This window comes from Panicum virgatum, chromosome 2N (assembly GCF_016808335.1).
Source record: "Panicum virgatum strain AP13 chromosome 2N, P.virgatum_v5, whole genome shotgun sequence".
Classification (NCBI taxonomy): Eukaryota; Viridiplantae; Streptophyta; class Magnoliopsida; order Poales; family Poaceae; genus Panicum; species Panicum virgatum.
In genome coordinates, this window is record NC_053146.1 from 35358613 (window position 1) to 35377894 (window position 19282).

Below are 19282 nucleotides of genomic sequence, written 5' to 3' on the forward strand. Positions count from 1 at the left end.
CAACTAAATTGCACAATATTAAACTAAAACATGCTATTTATATGTGCAACTACGGTTCTGCTAGTGTGAAACTCCTATCCCAAAAGAGTTTAGCAACCTATAGCCTTTCCTATCAAGAATCTACTCTACGAAAGTAAAGGCATACAAGAATTGCTAGTATGAAATGCGGAAACGTAAAGAGCTGGATAGGAGGAAGCAAACTCTCGACGCGGGTGTTTATCTCGTGGTTTGGTTAGCCACAAAGGCACACCTGCATCCACGTTGTTGAAGCACTCACTAAGAGTATTGCTTCTCGGTAATCAAGTCTCTTCCGCGGACTCAACCACGGTCACCTTGATCCCAATTTCCACTAAGGAGTTTCTCCACAAAAGATGGGGGTCTCCACGTCCCCCGCACAAGATCGTCCACGCCACTCCACACCAAGTCAGAGGGTTGTTGACGTTGCCGGCGAGCCTCAAAGCTCCAAGGGGCCGGCGCATCAAGATATCTTGTTGGTTCTACAAAGAACCATAGCACAAGGGCACAAAGCATTGCTCTCTCACTCTCTAAAGAGCTAACCTAGCACTAACACTCTCAAATATGTGCTAAGGACTAAAGATATGATCACTAAGCTCTTGGATGGCTTGGAGATGTTCTTGGGTGTGGGTGTGATGTTCCTGAACTCCAGCAACCTTGAAATGCCTTGGGGATGGCATATATATAGCCCACCAAGTCCATAGAGCCGTTTGTAGCCGTTGGACCTTTTCTGCGCAGGGCACCGGTTAGACCGGTGGTAGGGCACCGGTGTATCCGGTCACTCACAACTCTGCACTATCCGTTGGCCTTCTGATAGCTGACGTGGCTGTCACCGATTAGACCAGTCCATTGCACCGGTGGTCACCGGTTCAACCGGTGCTGAAGGAATCTCCAGCTTCTGACGTGTAATTACACTGGTGCCTTGCACTGGTGCACCACTGGTTCATCCGGTGCTGAAGAAACTTCTTCTCGGATCCTTGACATGCTCTCTGAAGGATAGCAGGGTGCTTGCACCCTCAATCTTGACATCACCGGTGCATCCGGTGACACTTTCTTCTCTCCATGTGGCCTTGGCATTGTATGGCCCATTGCACCGGTCATAGCGCACTGGTGTATTCGGAGCCTACCGGTTAGACCGGTACTCAGTCACCGGTGTATCCGGTGCCACTGTTTGTGCAGAACTTGTCCAATTCGGTGTTTCTTTGAGTTATTTCTTCGTGTTTTACTTTGCTTGGCCTTTTTGCTTCATCCCTAGGATCTATAATTGTTCACTTGACAAACTCATTAGTCCCATTGATTGCGTTGTTACTCAATCACCAAAATCACAAACAATGGCATAATAGGGCCATTTTCCTTGCATAAAGGAAAACTATACACCATACTGCCATATTTGTATCCCTAACCTAGATCCACTATTGTTTTGTATACCTAGCCATTTTAGGGGTACAAGTACAAATAAGATGAAAACATGCAGAAAGACGCCACAAGAATACACAGAAGATTGTATCTGGCGTCACACTTATAAAGAGGGCCCACCTAGCAGACCAAACAAGCGTGCCAAGAAAGATACACCTAAAGAACATCATAAAGGGCCCACCTACCAGTCACCCGGAGGAAGGTGGACCTGGGGGAGCACCACCTAGGGGCGGCCGACCCTACAGGTCAGCCAAACCTGGACGGCCTCCCGTCCAGGTGCACTTTGGGGTGGAGTAGCTCCTACTCCACCTCTACCCTCATCGCTAAGGATTCCACTCAGAAGATGGCGGGAACCATCCTAAAAGGCTATAAAAGTAGCCCTCCCCCTCTCATTTCAACACACACCAAATCAAGGCTGTTACACTCTCTTACTCTCTTGTTACTTGTAACCTTAGGCTAGTGAAGCTAGGCTAAAACTGCTTCTTAGAGAGTGCAAGTCGTTCTGGACGTCGGAGTGGCTGGGGTAGGCAGTATGTGGTGACAATCATTTCTGTCCGGCACGCCTTCGACAGGTCTTGTGAAGTCCCTGATGTTTGGGTACTGTGTAGGAGTCCATCTAAAGATGTAACGCTGTTGTTTGGACCTAGCTCGGGACATTCTCCCCAATATCCCTAATCCTAGCTCTTATAGCCCTAACCATGAATAGATGCCTTAAGACCCTATTATTTGCCTAAACTCCCACTAACCTTAGTGTTATTCTTTTATTGTTTATTTATTCTTTTATCCTTGAGAGTTGGCTAAGTGTGTGTGCCGCATTACCCTGCTATCATTTGTTATGACTTACCCCTGTTTGAGTTGTGGACTAGCTTATGCATAATGTAATGATTATGTACCAAGTAAAGTAACTTTACCACATTCCATCCTTTGGGAAATATAAATAACAATACCCGAGTACTCTCTAGGTGAAATGCTATAACTGTATATCCGTGCGCTTGCGGATCCTTTTGTAAACTTTAAGTCATAACTTACGTCATTTCCTAGCGCCATTGCTATGGACTAAAAATCCTAGTGATGACGTTAAGAAATGCGAACAATGACATGGGAACATTGTTCGACCTTCGGTCTTAAGGCGATCCTCTCCTTTTGCTCATTGATATTGAGCCGATTTTCTCCGGCTTCCACATCAATGTGTGCATTTGCTGTGCTCAAGAACGATCTTCCCAAATGAGAGGAGTCTTGGTGTGTACTTCCATGTTGGGGACGAAGAAAGAAATCCCGCATTTTCATCAGAATATTCTTTACAATCCCCGTGGGGTAATGAACTAATTGGTCCGCTTGCTGCAAGCACATGCCAGTACGAGCATGCCCATGATAGTTAAGTTTATCAGAAGCTATCTTTGGCATGACGCTAACGCTTGCACCCATATTTGCTTAAAGTGTTGAGCTCCGATTGAACATGTAATGGGCATCCTAGGTCCTTCTTGATGTGGGCATGACATGCATGGATATGACCATTCAAGAAGAACATATGGTGAGCTTGTTCCTATGTACTTTTATAAATTTTGAGAATAGATTGCTACCTAAGAAAATTATTATAATTAGAATAATAAAGAATCTCAGGAAGTGCTTGGAGGGAGGCATGGAGTAGGAGAGTACTTGCTCGGGCATCCAATCTAAGAGGAAGGCCCACATCATATCAAATTCGACTCCAACTCGGAGTCCTGGAACATGCCATCCCCAAAATGACGCCTTGGTCGCATACAGAGTACAAATTTGATGTTGTACATATGTATGGAAATTTGAGGAGATGAGCTTTCCAATTGTACTGGTCCCACCTCATTATCAGGTCTGATTCATCAGAAGGCATCAAAATAATTGGACATCGAGAATCTATCAGGGTATTGTGCCGCTGTCTTTTATGCCATTGGGCCGTGTATCATTTTGGAACCCATTAGGGGTGTGCTCAGGGGACTTGCATGCCCTAAACCTTTATATTTAGTAACCATCACCCAAGTTAGGTTTGGGTTTTGCTTAGATTAATCTGTCAAGAATTGCTTTACCGTTATCGGTTTGTGAAACCCCACATTCGAGTGCTTAATCCAAGGATTTCTGCAATCGAGTTGGGTTCTTCCTTTTTCTTGCTTGTGTTCTTCAATTCCCATCCAAGGATTAGCCTTCACGGCAAGGTCAACCGGGTAGTGCATGGTTAATAACCAAGAGACGACGTGGTGCTTCGATTGTGGGCTTGGGCCTTGTTGATCAGAAGCTGGATCGCTTGTGTCGGGTTGTCGACAAATGGGTAGTTATCCTCGTGACAGAAAATCGTGCATCCTTGTGTAACTATCAACAATTATATTGATAAATGTCAAAGGGAAAGATACAAGAGCTTATACTAGACTTCCGATGATGACTTCGTAACCCTGAGATAAGCTCATCTCTACTCTAACTCCCAGACTACTAAACCTACTTCTTGGTGTGTATTGCAAGTGATGGACGACATTCTATTTATAGTGCTTTAGGGTCGGTACTGACGTAGTTGCATAGGTTGGAAGCAGATATGTCGGTTGAGGTAACCGTCAGGCGAAGGAGGACACGTGGCGTTGAAGTGTGAGGCATGCCGGCCGACCGGCCTAGGATTCATGCCACTTGGCAACAAACTTCTCCTGGATGCTCTTGATGCTCTCCTGGTGTTGGTAACAATTGTGTTTGCCTGAAGCTCAACAATTGGAGGTCTGCCGGCCTGGTCAAGCGCGGTTGGTCTGACTCTAGCGTGTCTTATCCCTCAGTTGCACTGACTTGATAATCAACGCTTGTACTTCATCCAGGGAGGCAGTTCTTAGGTGTTTTTCCTAGTTTTGCATGCAGGTGGGCCCTTCGATCCATGGGTGAGGTTTTTCAGTCCTTCTAATCAAACCAACTTCAAATGCACGGCTCAAGAGCAACGTAAGTGTTTTTCCTTGCCCCAGGATCAGTGACGTGGCAATCTGAGGAAGTGCCAGGCCGACCGGCGTAGGTGAGACTGATTGGCCTAGGATTATACCCATTTTTCTTCAATTTTGTTTCACTTGTTCCTACATCACAAGTCATCCAAACTTTGTGAAACTTGTTAGAAATAAGTTAATATGTATGGAACATAGTGCAAAGCTCTGTTTGTTTTCGAGAAGCGATAAAAACATGAATTAATGGCCATTGACACATAGCCATCCCAAAGATATCACCAGGGCATCTTCTCCTCCCTGGCCCAAATGGAAAGTACTCGAACCGGGAGCATTTGAAGGCAGGCATGCCATCCTCAAATCTCTCCGGTCAGAACCTATACTAACAGAAAAAATGGTGCAGGAGGGATGTAAATCACCCTTTGTGCAGCCCCGGACTCGATGGCTTGCGCGTGGCACCATATTGCGTCCAATGCTCGCGACGAGGCGGCTTCTTTGATGGTGGAATTGATGTGAGACTGGGCTCGGCCACAGTAACTGACGCGGCTCCAGGCATAGTGAGCCAACTTGTTGTGGTTGGCTGTGAAATCCGTCTTCCTCATTTGCCGTTGTTGCCTCTTTCACTTGTCTCCGCCGTCCCCCTCATCTACCGTACCAATGCAGCCTTCTTGACCGGAGCAGTCCCTCTCATCCGCCAGCCACCGGGGCGCAGCTTCCTTGGCGCACTATCTCTATCTCTGCATGGTGTACGATATGAGGTTAATGTTTGATATTTTGTTCTACTGGCCGAATCATGTGGGTGGTGGTGTGACTTCGTTCTATATGCTCATAAACTATCAGAAGTGGTGCCAGAAGATCATCATTCTTCTATGGTGATGGTGGGGGCGTATGTGCATTCACATATGAAGTAGTGAGCAACTGTAATTAAGTTATGTGAGCCCCAAGTAGATGTAATAGGCACCGTATCCTACGGAAACTAATCATCTTGTGCAAACATTGAAAACTCCAATCAAAGCCATAGGATCCTCATCCAAGGGCTCCATTTAGAGGTGGCTTCATTTAGCACTTAAACCCCCACCATTAGCCATAGTAATCACACTTTTCTAGATAACCCCCTGCACCTCATCCCCCTCTAGCGCCCAGCCCCTCTCCCCTGTTTCTCCCCCGACCTCTGCCGCACCTCATGCCCCTCTAGCGCTCTACCGCCCCTCGCCCGGCCGGTGAGCTCCGACAGCTGTCGACCGTCATGGGGCGCCACCCATGGAGGTCTACGGCCCCTCGGCCGTCAAGAGGATGCCGCCCCTGGAGGTCCAGGCCCCCTCGCCCAACATGGGACCCGCCCATGGAGGTACACGCCGCCCTTGGAGGTCCTCTAGCCCTTGCCCAAGTAGCTCCGCCGGCCATCGCCCTTGGAGATCTGTAGTCCCTTGGCTGTGATCTGCCCCTGGAGGTCCGCCGGCCCTGTCCCAAATCGCTCCGCCGACTGTCGCCCTTCGAGCTCCACAGTCCCTCGGCCGTGATCCGCCCTTGGAGGTCCGTCGGTCCTTGCCCAAGTCGCTCCGCTGGCCGTCGCCCTTCGAGCTCCGCAATCCAGCGTGCAAACATGGAATTCAGGATGGGTGCGCTAGCCTCCATGGCGCCGTCGGACTCGATCGTAGACTCGGGTGGCGAAACTCGGCCGGGCTCCATGGGGATGCCGGTTTCCATCGCAGAGTCGGGCGGACGGCCGCCGTAGCGAGCGGACTCGGCCAAAATTGATGCGGGCGGCGCAGGCCCTAACTCCATGGCATCGCGGTTGGCCCCTGGCTCCATGGTGAACGTAAGGTCCATGGCGGATGGGAAACAAGGCGAGCGCTCCGTCCTCCCTTGGAGGTCAAGCGCCACCCCGGAGGGCGCCGTAGTTAGGTTGTGTGAGCGGCGCAAGCTGTTGCAGTCAGAGGCCCCCTAGGGTATTGATGAGGTCGGCGGCGCCTATATGCCATGACTGAACGGACGTGAACAGATGGGAGGGGGCTGGGCGCTGGAGGGGGATGAGGTGTAGGGGGTTATCTAGAAAAGTGTGATTACTTTGGCTAATGGTGGGAGGGGGGGGGGTTAATTGATAAATGAATCCACCTCTAAAATGCGCCCTTGGATGAGGAACCTGTGGTTTTGATTGGAGTTTTTAAAGTTTGCACAAGAGGGTTAGTTTTCATATGATACGGTGCCGATGTAATATGGGAGCATATTTGTAAGAGCTGCAGTATTTATGATTTGGTGCTGGTGAAAATTACGTGACTTCAGACTCAAGCTCGGAATCTTCTTCAAACAGATGTCAGTAACCTTTGTAACAGAGAGATTGTTGCTCCGTGCAAATTACTAGACATACACAATGCACAAACAGAACAACATAAGAATTTTTTTCTATAAACTAAATACTGTAGCAATTTGAAATCATTCTACCGCAACAACTTTAAACTGGGGAAATCAAGAACTCTGACTATGTAGCAGTTATTGAGAACACATTCATGTCAATTTTATAAAGGGTTAATTGGAGTTATGCGATTGTAATTTTCCAAGTTCTTTGATATATGTGACACCCCAGGTGTTTAATTAGCTAAACCAGGGTCATTAGCACCAAATCATGCATCCTTAACCAAGAAGCGTCGAATTAGATGTGTATGTATGTGTGTCTATGTGTATATATGCATAGGTCAGAAACCTTAAATAATTTTTAACCCAATGCAAGTATGCATATGAAATTGAATACGCATCTCACTAACGTCAGGACAAACCAAAGTTTAGTTGAAGTCAAAAGGAGAAAATGAATTTTTGCACATGAAATGACGAGTCTTTCAAACCACAGTTTTCAAACATTTAAACTGTCCTTCAAACTTTAAACAAATATGCTTTAAAAATAATTTCTAAAATATAGCTCAAATGAACTTTTGCCTAAAACCAAAATTGTAGGGTTTTAAAAGATGAACGACTTTCATGTTCAAAGTTTTTCAAGTTGCTATACAATCATTGAAGAAAATTTTGAATTCAAACTTGAATAGGGCAATAATGTACATTCCTCAAGAATTTAAATTTAACTCTTTAACTAGGCTCCAAATGAGTTTGTGCCTAAAATGAAAGATGTAGGATTTTGAATTTTGAACAACTTTTGTAGTGAAACTTTTCGAGCTTCCATTGAAAATTTTGAGAAAAATCAAAGTCAACTCTCTCTCTCTCCCTCCTTTCTCCCTCCTCAGCTCTGCTTCCCTGCTTCCCGAGAGCAAAGCCGATCACGCCGCGGCCAGCACGCCCAGCACACAAGCCTGCTCGCTGCCTCTGCCATGATAGCACCGCCTTGCTGTGCCCCTGCCTGCACCGCTACTGAGCCTCTGCTCCTCTGCACGCCACCACCCAACGAGCGCTCGGCGACAACGCCGTGGCGACACCGCTGGCCATCAATGCCATTCCCTGCACCGCGCCCCTCTCTTTAACTCACCGAGCCCCGTTGCTTCGAGGCAAAGCCTCCTTGCCTCGCCTCTCCACTCCTTTCCCTTTCCCTAGAGCCGAGCTCAGCTTTTCCCTGCGCCAGGGAGTTCCCCGCCGCGCCATGGCTGCCGCCCACCTAGGCCGCCGCCGAGCCCCCACCTCCGCCCTCCCTCACCCCCAATAGACACACCCACGAGCTTCCCTTCGCCGCGACGAAGCTCCCCGACCCGAGCCCGCCTCCCCGGGGCTGCCAGAGCGGCGCCGCCGCCGTCCGCCACCGGCCGTCGACCCTGCTCCACGCCGGCGAGCCGCCTCCGGCCACCCCGAAACCAACCCGAGCCGCCCAGGGGTAGAGCTCGCCTCCCTCTTGCCTTTCCCCTACCTAGCCCTCACCGCCGGCGAGCTCCTCACCGGGATTTCGGCCGCCCGCTGCCTCCTCTGTTCCAACTCCGGCCAGGGGCCTCCCTGCAATTTGTTTTAATCTTCCAGGGGCCCAACTGCAAAGTTCCGTTTTCTTTTTCTTTTGTTTTGAAAAACAGCAAACTTGTAAAATCAATAATAAATCACAGAAAAATCGTAAAAATTCAAACTCAACTTTTCTGGAATCCTTGTGACTAGATCTACAACTTTTGTTACATGCACTTTTCATTTGCTCAATAGTTTTTGCTTTATTTAAATTACAAAGAATAGGTAGCTTTTATTGTATCTCAAGTTATATGCATGTTCTGGTTCTGATTTTTGGACAATGTTGTACTACCAAATAGTATGGCTCTGTGTAAAAATTTCATGACTATAGGAGAAATATAGCTATAGATTTTAATAGATCTTGATTTATGCCTAGGTTAAATAGTTTTATTTATCCAATTTGTTCTGATATGATTCATGAGCTGAAATTTTAAAGTTGCTCTATTGCGATGCATGTATTCTTCATAAAAAGTCTGGTAATTTTTAGTTAAGTTAAATTGGTCCAAATAATTTATGGTAGGAAGAAATGTACTAAATCATGAAAAATTGTTCCTCTGCCTAGAAAAACCTAATATTTTTAATACAGTCTTCACTTAAGTTGGGAACCATTGCTGTAACTTTTGAGGCTCAGAATCTTGGTATAACAGTCTATGGAATGTAGTTTTGATCCATGCAGCTATATATTGTGGTATTTTTAATGCCTTGTGTAATGCTTACTTAAATCTGAAATTTTTACAGTAGCTTCATAATAGAATCATCAAACCTCAATTTAAGTTTCATTAACATTACTTGCATAGTTTGACCTGTACAATTTATTTTTGTTTCTAGCAGTAGCTGCTTACTTTATTTTTTCATGGTTATTATGCTACACGAAATTAGCTCAAAATTTCACAGTAGGCAAGTTACTCCGATATGTACCTTGCATAAATATTTCAATACCAGAAAGTATATGCAACCCTAGTTATGGCTTTTTCATGTTGTTATAGTGTTAATTAAGGAAAATACCAGTTCTACGTGTTAAGAAAATGAAAAACAGCAAATTCCTAGTCCTTTTATGAATAAAATCATGTTAGATAGTACTCTATTAATGATTGCCCAATAAATAGAAAATATTCTCCAACTTAACTTGAGTTGTGTTGGATTACAACTCTATAGTGAATTAAATTAAGTTTGTTACCATCACCACAACTCATGCATGTGCATTTCATATAGATTTGACTACTCTCGCTGACGGTACGTACGAGCTGGTACCGGAGTCCGAGAGTGAGCAGCGTGAAGCTCAAGTTAATCTAACTGAAATTACTGAAGACCTAAACCAAAGTTTAGAAGAGCCTAAGGCTAGCTCCGCTCAGGAAGGCAAGTCCCGGAGCATGTCCTATCTATTTTAAATTTATGCAACTGTTTATATTCATATCTACTTGTGCATTTAAGTTTGTAGGAATTGTTTGGAACCCTAGTTGCATAATCTTAAGTACCTATGTTTGAATACTAGCATGTATAGGTCGCTAGTTGGCTATGCTAATGGTTCGGTAGAAGTCGAGTGCTTTCATGTCAATCGCGAGAATTATAGGAGTTGGATGTTTACTACACACTGCAATATAAGGTTTACGGGCGGGGTTGTTGTACTTGTGATACCCCGTCTGTTTAGTGAAAATGGATAAGGCCGCGGTGTGTGGTAGTGGTGGTTAAGCATTTGAACATACTAACCACATGCCGAGAAATATGGTAATCGGTAAGCTTAAGTACCTGATCGGCCCGGGGAGTGGACTTTTCCCTCACCCTCTTTGAACATTGTTTCTCATGCGGCCACATGCGGGTGCAAGCGTGGTCACGACCTGGCGTCGACCGTGGCGTGGGGCTCTTGTAGTCGAAGGGGGTGACCCTGATCCACGAGCCGGAAAGAAAGAGGAAATGTTGCATGGGGACTCGGTTCTCATGCGTGTGTTTAGGTCTGCCTGGCCAGGTTAACAAATTCGATTCGAATCGTCCGCCTCTCACGTATATTGGGACTGCTTAACCCTTTTGCCACATAGAGTAACAAGTGGAACGTATGATGATGAATCTGGTTGGATGATGAAAGATAATTATTTTTCTACCATGTATGCTATTGGATAGATGCCAATGTAGAATGGTTAAGTGAACTAGAACATGAAAGCTAAAATCTGAAAATAAGGACTTACTTTTTATTGCTTTTCGGCAAAACCAAACCCCTCCAGCAAAAAGCCTTGCATGTCTAGTTAGAGGACTAAGTATACCCATAGTCGGGTAAGCCTTGCTGAGTATTAGTATACTCGGCCTTACTTGTGGCTCAACTTTGTTTTCAGGTGATATGTTTGAAGATCAGATAGCTAGCTTGACTTGGCCGTGTACTTTACCTCCTGGTTGGTCGGTGGAGTGGGATACGACTCTGGCCAATGATGACAATGCCGAGTGATGTCATGTACGGGCTTCATCATGACATCTTGTATCGTCATTTAGAACTCGCCTTATTTCCGCTGTAGTTAAACACTGAACTACTTTCAGTTTGAATTTCAAGTACCTTTCTGAGATTTCGAACTTGGTTTGTAATAATTAAGTTAAGACTCTATAATATAATATATTTGTGAAATGTTGTACTCTCTGGACTCACCTTCGTGTGGGTTGCATGTAAGCTTTGGGTTCGATCGACGCTTAGGTGGATTCTTCGGGACTTTACCCGACAGCACTACCGGATTACTCCGTTTTAAGTGCGTGTTAACCCTGGTTGCCGTTTCGGTGATGGTTAGCGCACTTAAGCCGGATTAATTTGGGCGGTACTGCCACAGCTGGTATCAGAGCCGAACAAAGCGCACACCTGAGATTGCAACAAGATTTCAAAAGTTTTCCTTAAAACTTAGCCACACAATTGCGTTTGGAAAATACGTTGGTTCTCTAAGGATCGTGCATAGTACGTAAAGCCCTAGGGAAAATTATGGGAGTTACTAGGTAGCTATCTAACTTATGGTTTATTTATGACTGACTTCCAGCACATTTCTTTCAGTAATTTAAATTCAGTACTTTACATTCTGTAACGACGCACCTACGCTAAGGTAAGACGGTAAGGATCCTCAGTCAACTTAGAGAGCTTGACCTTCCCGTCGGTGATGCGAACCAAACACTGCGCTCAAGCAGTGGCCTACTTGAGCTGCTGCCAATATACCGACCATTGGTCGATTATATTGGGAGTAAAAGAAACAGTAAATACGTCGCCTCGGTAGCATATGAGCACTGTCCATGCAGTGTTGGACGCATGGATGCCGCTTCTATAGTGAGCGGTAATGTATGGGAATGCTTTCATGAGTGCTGGTATGAAAGGTTCAATGAATATATATGCTCTGTCAATCTTCTGCAGGAACACTAACCACGATTACCTAAGTTAAGAAACGGTTAGATATTCGACTAGATATATATAGGGAGAGCTGTAAATTGTGCCATGCCACCGGCGCTAACCCCATAAGTCCAAAGCTATTTGGCAGTAGTTTTCTTTTGTGAGGACGAATAGGACCTGCATACATCATGATCATAAACTGAAAGCCAATAAAAATGGATGTGGGTTAGTTGGGAATATTAAGGCTTGCACCTGAGCACGGTTCATTTCTCTCGATCAAGGTCTATCTAGAAATCTGTCTTTTCTGCCGTAACTAGAGAGATGAGACTTATTGGATATATCAAGGACCTTATGTGCTGAAGTGCACAAAGAGAAATTTACTCCAAAATTTTTCTACTACCTGTTGTTAAAATTTGAGAATTTTTGGACATCAACTCCTTGAGTTATGGATACTTTAGTGCACTACCTAGAATCTGTTTTTATCATCTTGATTCACAAGTTTTTCCCATATCACACACCAAATCATTTCTTTAGAGGGTCAACCCTGTCTAGGGGAAAATGTGTCACCTACCTCCTCTATGATATTGAGCATTTATAGTTTTCTCCACTTCGAGTTATGATCAGCTTTGTGCCACTCCTTTTCTGAATTTTCGGAACGAGCACCTAGCAGCCCGCACACTTTTAGCCTAGCTTTGAGATTGAATCTGGTAAGTAGAATCCGAGAGAATTGTTGGACAACAAGTGGAGATAGAATTTGAGAAGGATATTTGCGGGGACCCCAGGATCCAGCCTGGCTCCCTAGTCAGCCTATCAAGTATGAGTAAAGATGTTTTTCATGGAGGAGTTGGAGGAAATCTCAATTGCCCTTCTTGCTCATATAATTTTCAAAAAAAAAATGGTGCATGAAAATACTAGAATATCATGCAGGATCATTACATGCATGGTTGTTGCATGGCCATTGATAAATTATATGCATCTTAGGACTCAGTCTCAGTTAACATCCTATGCGTCTTGGAAGGACTTTTGATTACCACCTGGCTCCCTATCTTCCTTTCCAGCCACGCGCATTATTCGGGTTGCTATATTTTTACCTTGTCGTGGTGTTCATCACTGACCTATGGTGCTGCGACGGAACCTAGGGCCTCGTATGTGCTGCAGCCATACGTTGCGCTACTAGGTGCGCGCTGGTATCTTGGTCCGTGATAGTGACTCCATGACAATCTATTCTCCGTAACCTGAGTATTCCATTGACTTGGGTTCCGATTCGGGCCAACAAAAATAGTAGGTACTTGCATAACCTTCTGGATTACTAACCTGCATTGCAGCGTGTGCATCACATGCCCATATGCACACCGTGCGCATAACCATGTGCCCTATCATCATACATCATGACCGGCACATCATAACCAAGGCCTCACGCCATGTGCATTATTTAATCAACACATAGGTTATCGCATCCGTGCATTGCGTCATCGCAAACATTGATCCCATGGGTGCATTAACTAATTGCAACAACACATCTGCTCCATAAGTTGCCACCTCGTACCAACAGTCTCATGGCATATTGGCATTTCTATAATACATCATGGAATTGAATAAGTGTGCATCTTTCTCAAACAAACATCAACTCCATTAAATAAAAGAACCATGAGCAAGAGTGTCTTGAGAAAACTTTGTTTATACCCAAGAATAAGATCTCAAGCCTAGAAAAGGAGTGCCTCAAGTGGTAGTAGAGTTGATCCTATTGTTTTCCATGCTACGCATGTGCCAGTGCAACTATTCAATTATGTAAGTATAAGATCCTCAGGAGTCACCATACCGAAGACGAAGCCATGTGGGACACTAAAGGTTATCTAAACTAAATTTTTTTGTGTTTTCCAAATCTCACTCCAAGGCACACACACGTTCCCCTCTAATTTTACTCACCCGAATCTCGGGACGAGATTCTTTTTAAGGGGGGTAGGCTGCGGCACCCCAGGTGTTTAATTAGCTAAACCAGGGTCATTAGCACCAACTCATGCATCCTTAACCAAGAAGCGTTGAATTAGATGTGTATGTATGTGTGTCTATGTGTATATATGCATAGGTCAGAAACCATAAATAATTTTTAACCCAATGCAAGTATGCATATGAAATTGAATAGGCATCTCACTAACATTAGGACAAACCAAAGTTTAGTTGAAGTCAAAAGGAGAAAATGATTTTTTGCACATGAAATGACGAGTCTTTCAAACCACAGTTTTCAAACATTTAAACTGTCCTTCAAACTTTAAACAAATATGCTTTAAAAATAATTTCTAAAATATAGCTCAAATGAACTTTTACCTAAAACCAAAATTGTAGGGTTTTAAATGATGAACGACTTTCGTGTTCAAAGTTTTTCAAGTTGCTATACAATCATTGAAGAAAATTTTGAATTCAAACTTGAATAGGGCAATAATGTACATTCCTCAAGAATTTAAATTTAACTCTTTAACTAGGCTCCAAATGAGTTTATGGCCGAAATGAAAGTTGTAGGATTTTGAATTTTGAACAACTTTCATATTAAAACTTTTTCAAGCTTCCATTGAAAATTTTGAGAAAATTCAAAGTCAACTCTCTCTCTCTCTCTCCCTCCTTTCTCCCTCCTCAGCTCTGCTTCCCTGCTTCCCGAGAGCAGAGCCGATCACGCCGCGGCCAGCACGCCCAGCACTCATGCCTGTTCGCTGCCTCTGCCATGATAGCACCACCTTGCTATGCCCCTGCTTGCACCACTACTGAGCCTCTGCTCCTCCGCACGCCACCACCCGACGAGCGCTCGGCGACAACGCCGTGGCGACGCCGCTGGCCATCAATGCCGTTCCCTGCACCGCGCCCCTCTCTTTAACTCGCCGAGCTATGTTGCTTCGAGGCAAAGCCTCCTTGCCTCACCTCTGCACTCCTTTCCCTTTCCCCAGAGCCTAGCCGAGCTTTTCCCTGCGCCAGGGAGCTCCCCGCCGCGCCATGGCTGCCGCCCACCTAGGCCGCCGCCGAGCCCCCTCCTCCGCTTTCCCTCGCCCCCAATAGACCCGCCCACGAGATTCCCTTCACCGCGACGAAGCTCCCCGACCCGAGCCCGCCTCCCCGGGGCCGCCAGAGCGGCGCCGCCGCCGTCCGCCACCGGCCGCCGACCCTACTCCACGCCGGCGAGCCGCCTCCGGCCACCCGAGACCAACCCGAGCCGCCCAGGGGTAGAGCTCGCCTCCCTCTTGCCTTTCCCCTACCTAGCCCTCGCTGGGATTTCGGCCGCCCGCCGCCTCCTCTGTTCTAACTCCAGGGGCCTCCCTGCAATTTGTTTTAATCTTCCAGGGGCCCAACTACAAAGTTCCATTTTCTTTTTCTTTTGTTTTGAAAAATAGCAAACTTGTAAAATCAATAATAAATCACAAAAAATCATAAAAAATGCAAACTCAACTTTTCTGGAATCCTTGTGACTAGATCTACAACTTTTGTTACATGCACTTTTCATTTGCTCACTAGTTTTTGCTTTATTTAAAATACAAATAATAGGTAGCTTTTATTGTATATCAAGTTATATGCATGTTCTGGTTTTGATTTTTGGCAGTGTTGTACTACCAAATAGTATGACTCTGTGTAAAAATTTCATGACCACAGGAGAAATATAGCTATAGATTTTAATAGATCTTGATTTATGCCTAGGTTAAATAGTTTTATTTATCCAATTTGTTCTGATATTATTCATGAGCTGAAACTTTTAAAGTTTCTCTACTGTGATGCATGTATTCTTCATAAAAAGTTTGGTAATTTTTAGTTAAGTTAAACTGGTCCAAATAATTTATGGTAGGAAGAAATATACTAAATCATGAAAAATAGTTCCTCTTCCTTGAAAAATCTAATATTTTTACTACAGTCTTTAGTTAAGTTGGGAACCATTACTGTAAATTTTGAGGCTCAGAATCTTGGTGTAACAGTCAGTGGAATTTAGTTTTGATCCATGCAGCTATATATTGTGCTATTTTTCATGCCTTGTGTAATGCTTAGTTAAATCTGAAATTTTTACAATAGCTTCATAATAGGATTATCAACTCTCAGTTTAAGTTTCATTACCATAACTTGTATAGTTTGACCTGTACAATTTATTTTTGTTTCTAGCAGTAGCTGCTTACTTTATTTTTTCATGGTTATTATGCTACATGAAATTATCTCAAAATTTCACAGTAGGCAAGTTACTCCGATATGTTCCTTGCATAAAAATTTCAGTACCAGAAAGTATATGTAACCCTAGTTATGGCTTTTTCATATTGTTATAGTGTTAATTAAGGAAAATAACAGTTCTACGTGTCAAGAAAATGGAAAACAGCAAACTCCTAGTCGTTTTATGAATAAAATCATGTTAGATAGTACTCTATAAACGATTGCCCAATAAATAGAAAATATTCTCCAACTTAACTTGAGTTGTGTTGGATTACAACTCTATAGTGAATTAAATTAAGTTTGTTACCATCACCATAACTCATGCATGTCCATTTCATATAGATTTGACTACTCTCGCTGACGGTACGTACAAGCTGGTGTCGGAGTCCGAGAGTGAGCAGCGTGAAGCTCAAGTTAATCTAACTAAAATTATTGAAGATCTGAACCAAAGTTCAGAAGAGCCCAAGGCTAGCTCCGCTCAGGAAGGCAAGCCCCGGAGCATGTCCTATCTATTTTAAATTTATGCAACTGCTTATATTCATATCTACTTGTGCATTTAAGTTTGTAGGAATTGTTTGGAACCCTAGTTGCATAATCTTAAGTACCTATGTTTGAATACTAGCATGTATAGGTCGCTAGTTGGCTATGCTAATGGTTCGGTAGAAGTCGAGTGATTTCCTGTCAATCGCGAGAATTATAGGAGTTGGATGTTTACTACACACTGCAATATAAGGTTTATGGGCGGGGTTGTTGTACTTGTGATACCCCGTCTATTTAGTGAAAATGGATAAGGCCGCGGTGTGTGGTAGTGGTGGTTAAGCATTTGAACGTACTAACCACATGCCGAGAAATATGGTAATCGGTAAGCTTAAGTACCTGATTGGCCCGGGGAGTGGACTTTTCCCTCACCCTCTTTGAACGTTGTTTCTCATGCGGCCACATGCGGGTGCAAGCGTGGTCACGACCTGGCGTCGACCGTGGCGTGGGGCTCTTGTAGTCGAAGGGGGTGACCCTGATCCACGAGCCGGAAAGAAAGGGGAAATGTTGTGTGGGGACTCGGTTCCCATGCGTGTGTTTAGGTCTGCCTGGCCAGGTTAACAAATTCGATTCGAATCGTTCGCCTCTCACGGATATTGGGACTGCTTAACCCTTTTGCCACATAGAGTAAGAAGTGGAACGTATGATGATGAATCTGGTTGGATGATGAAAGATAATTATTTTTCTACCATGTATGCTATTGGATAGATGCTAATGTAGAATGGTTAAGTGAACTAGAACTTGAAAGCTAAAATCTGAAAATAAGGACTTACTTTTTATTGCTTTTCGGCGAAACCAAACCCCTCCAGCAAAAAGCCTTGCATGTCTGGTTAGAGGACTAAGTATACCCATAGTCGGGTAAGCCTTGCTGAGTATTAGTATACTCAGCCTTGCTAGTGGCTCAACTTTGTTTTCAGGTGATATGCTTGAAGATCAGATAGCTAGCTTGACTTGGTCGTGTACTTTACCTCCTGGTTGGTCGGTGGAGTGGGATACGACTCTAACCAACGATGATAATGCCGAGTGATGTCATGTACGGGCTTCATCATGACATCTTGTATCGTTGTTTAGAACTCGCCTTATTTCCGCTGCAGTTAAACGTTGAACTACTTTCAGTTTGAATTTCAAGTACCTTTTTGAGATTTCGAACTTGGTTTATAATAATTAAGTTAAGACTCTATAATGTAATATATTTGTGAAATGTTGTACTCTCTGGACTCACCTTCGTGTGGGTTGCATGTAAGCTTTGGGTTCGATCGACGCTTAGGTGGATTCTTCGGGACTTTACCCGACAGCACTGCTGGATTACTCCGTTTTAAGTGCGTGTTAATCCTGGTTGCCGTTTCGGTGATGGTTAGTGCACTTAAGCCGGATTAATTTAGGCGGTACTGCCACAATATCCCACTACAATTCACCTATTTGGAGATATGCCATTACACTTCGTTCTTTGCTTGAGATGTGTCATTTTGTACGTATTTAATTCTCTTGGACCCACGTGTAGGCTCTAATATTTTCGTATGGACTAAAGTACCCTTAGCTACATCTTATCTCTCCATCGCATTAACATGTGAACATGGCATCACCTTCATTTTTTGGCTAACCCATCTTCGCCGATGGACCGATTGCAAGCATGCCGCAGTGGAGCTCTGGCGTGGCATGGCACAACGCTTTGTGGAGAGTTGTGCGCGAAGACTATGCTAGTCTTGAAGGGCCTGTCGGTGTGTGGGATGATGGGCTCCCATGCAAGCATGATGAAGCAGGTGACGTTGCCGGCATCATCCTGGATGTCGTCGGCAAGCACCTGGAGGCCGTAGAGCTCGGTGGCATGGGCGGAGGCAATGACGGCGGTGTTACGGAGCCCTCCCGTGGCGACGTGCTCAGCAGTGCCGGTGGTATCATCGAAGGGCTCGTGGGCAACGTTGAGCTCCATGGCGTTGAGAGTGAGCTCGCACTGCACGAGCACTTGCAGAGCTGACCCAGGTGAGCAGCTCTTAGCGCACCCCAGGAGAGCGAGGAGATATTGTTGGATGGGGAGTTGGACCTTGCCGATGATGTGGAGGCAGTGGCGGATGAGGTCCTAGTTGTGGTGGATGTTGCCGTTGAGATCCAGATCCAGCTCCGTCGGCCGCCTCCATCGCGGCGTGGGGCAGGCAAATGTGGCTTCTGCCCGTTCACCAACGGCTATTGACGGTCTATTTTGACTCTTTTGACTGTCAAATCCTTCACAAAATTGAAGCATCAAAGAGAATAAATGCTAGCATAATATGGTTTATTGACTAATTCCACAGTTTCTGGTTTGAAAAGGAATAAATGCTAGCATAGAATGATTTATTGATGAATTCCACAGTTGCTAGTTTGAAAATGTGTGTAGATGAATTTGGGCTAAAAATACAAGAAACTAGCAAGTTTGATCCAAGGCAAAAATTTCCAAGTTCATGAGCATGAACACATCATCAATCCAAGGCAACACCTTCTCGACCAGTCAGGCGTGAGTACGGGGATTCATGGACCCACATGGTAGCCTAAACGCAAGAAGACATGGCATGCACGCTTGCACTGACATTGGGTCCCACCAGGTAGCCTCCAGACCATAGGCGAGGTCAGTTGGCCACCCAGTTTCGGTCCGACAAACCACCCAGGTCGCCTAACCATGTTTTGGTGCCACCGACCTCCATCTTGCACGTGGCAACTCCCCATTGGATGACAAAGGCGGTTCTAGGTGATTGGGTTTCTACACTCGGCCGTGCACACCAATGTACCACTCCTATAAATAGTAAAGGGGGCTCCAAATGAAGACACAACTCTCCTCTTACTTTTGGAGTTTGGAGCTTACCTTAGAGGTGTAATCTAGGTAGTGCTAGAGGAATAGGGAGAGTCGGGGATGTGCCGGGTTAGCGCTACCGGCACGCTCCTCCAGCTTGTATATCGATGG

General features: G+C 44.9%; 1 pseudogene; it reads right to left on the minus strand.

The window, feature by feature from the left end:
• Window positions 1–17935: 17935 nt before the first annotated feature.
• LOC120662550 lies at window positions 17936–19025 on the minus strand (annotated as a pseudogene).
• Between the last annotated feature and the right edge of the window lie 257 nt (window positions 19026–19282).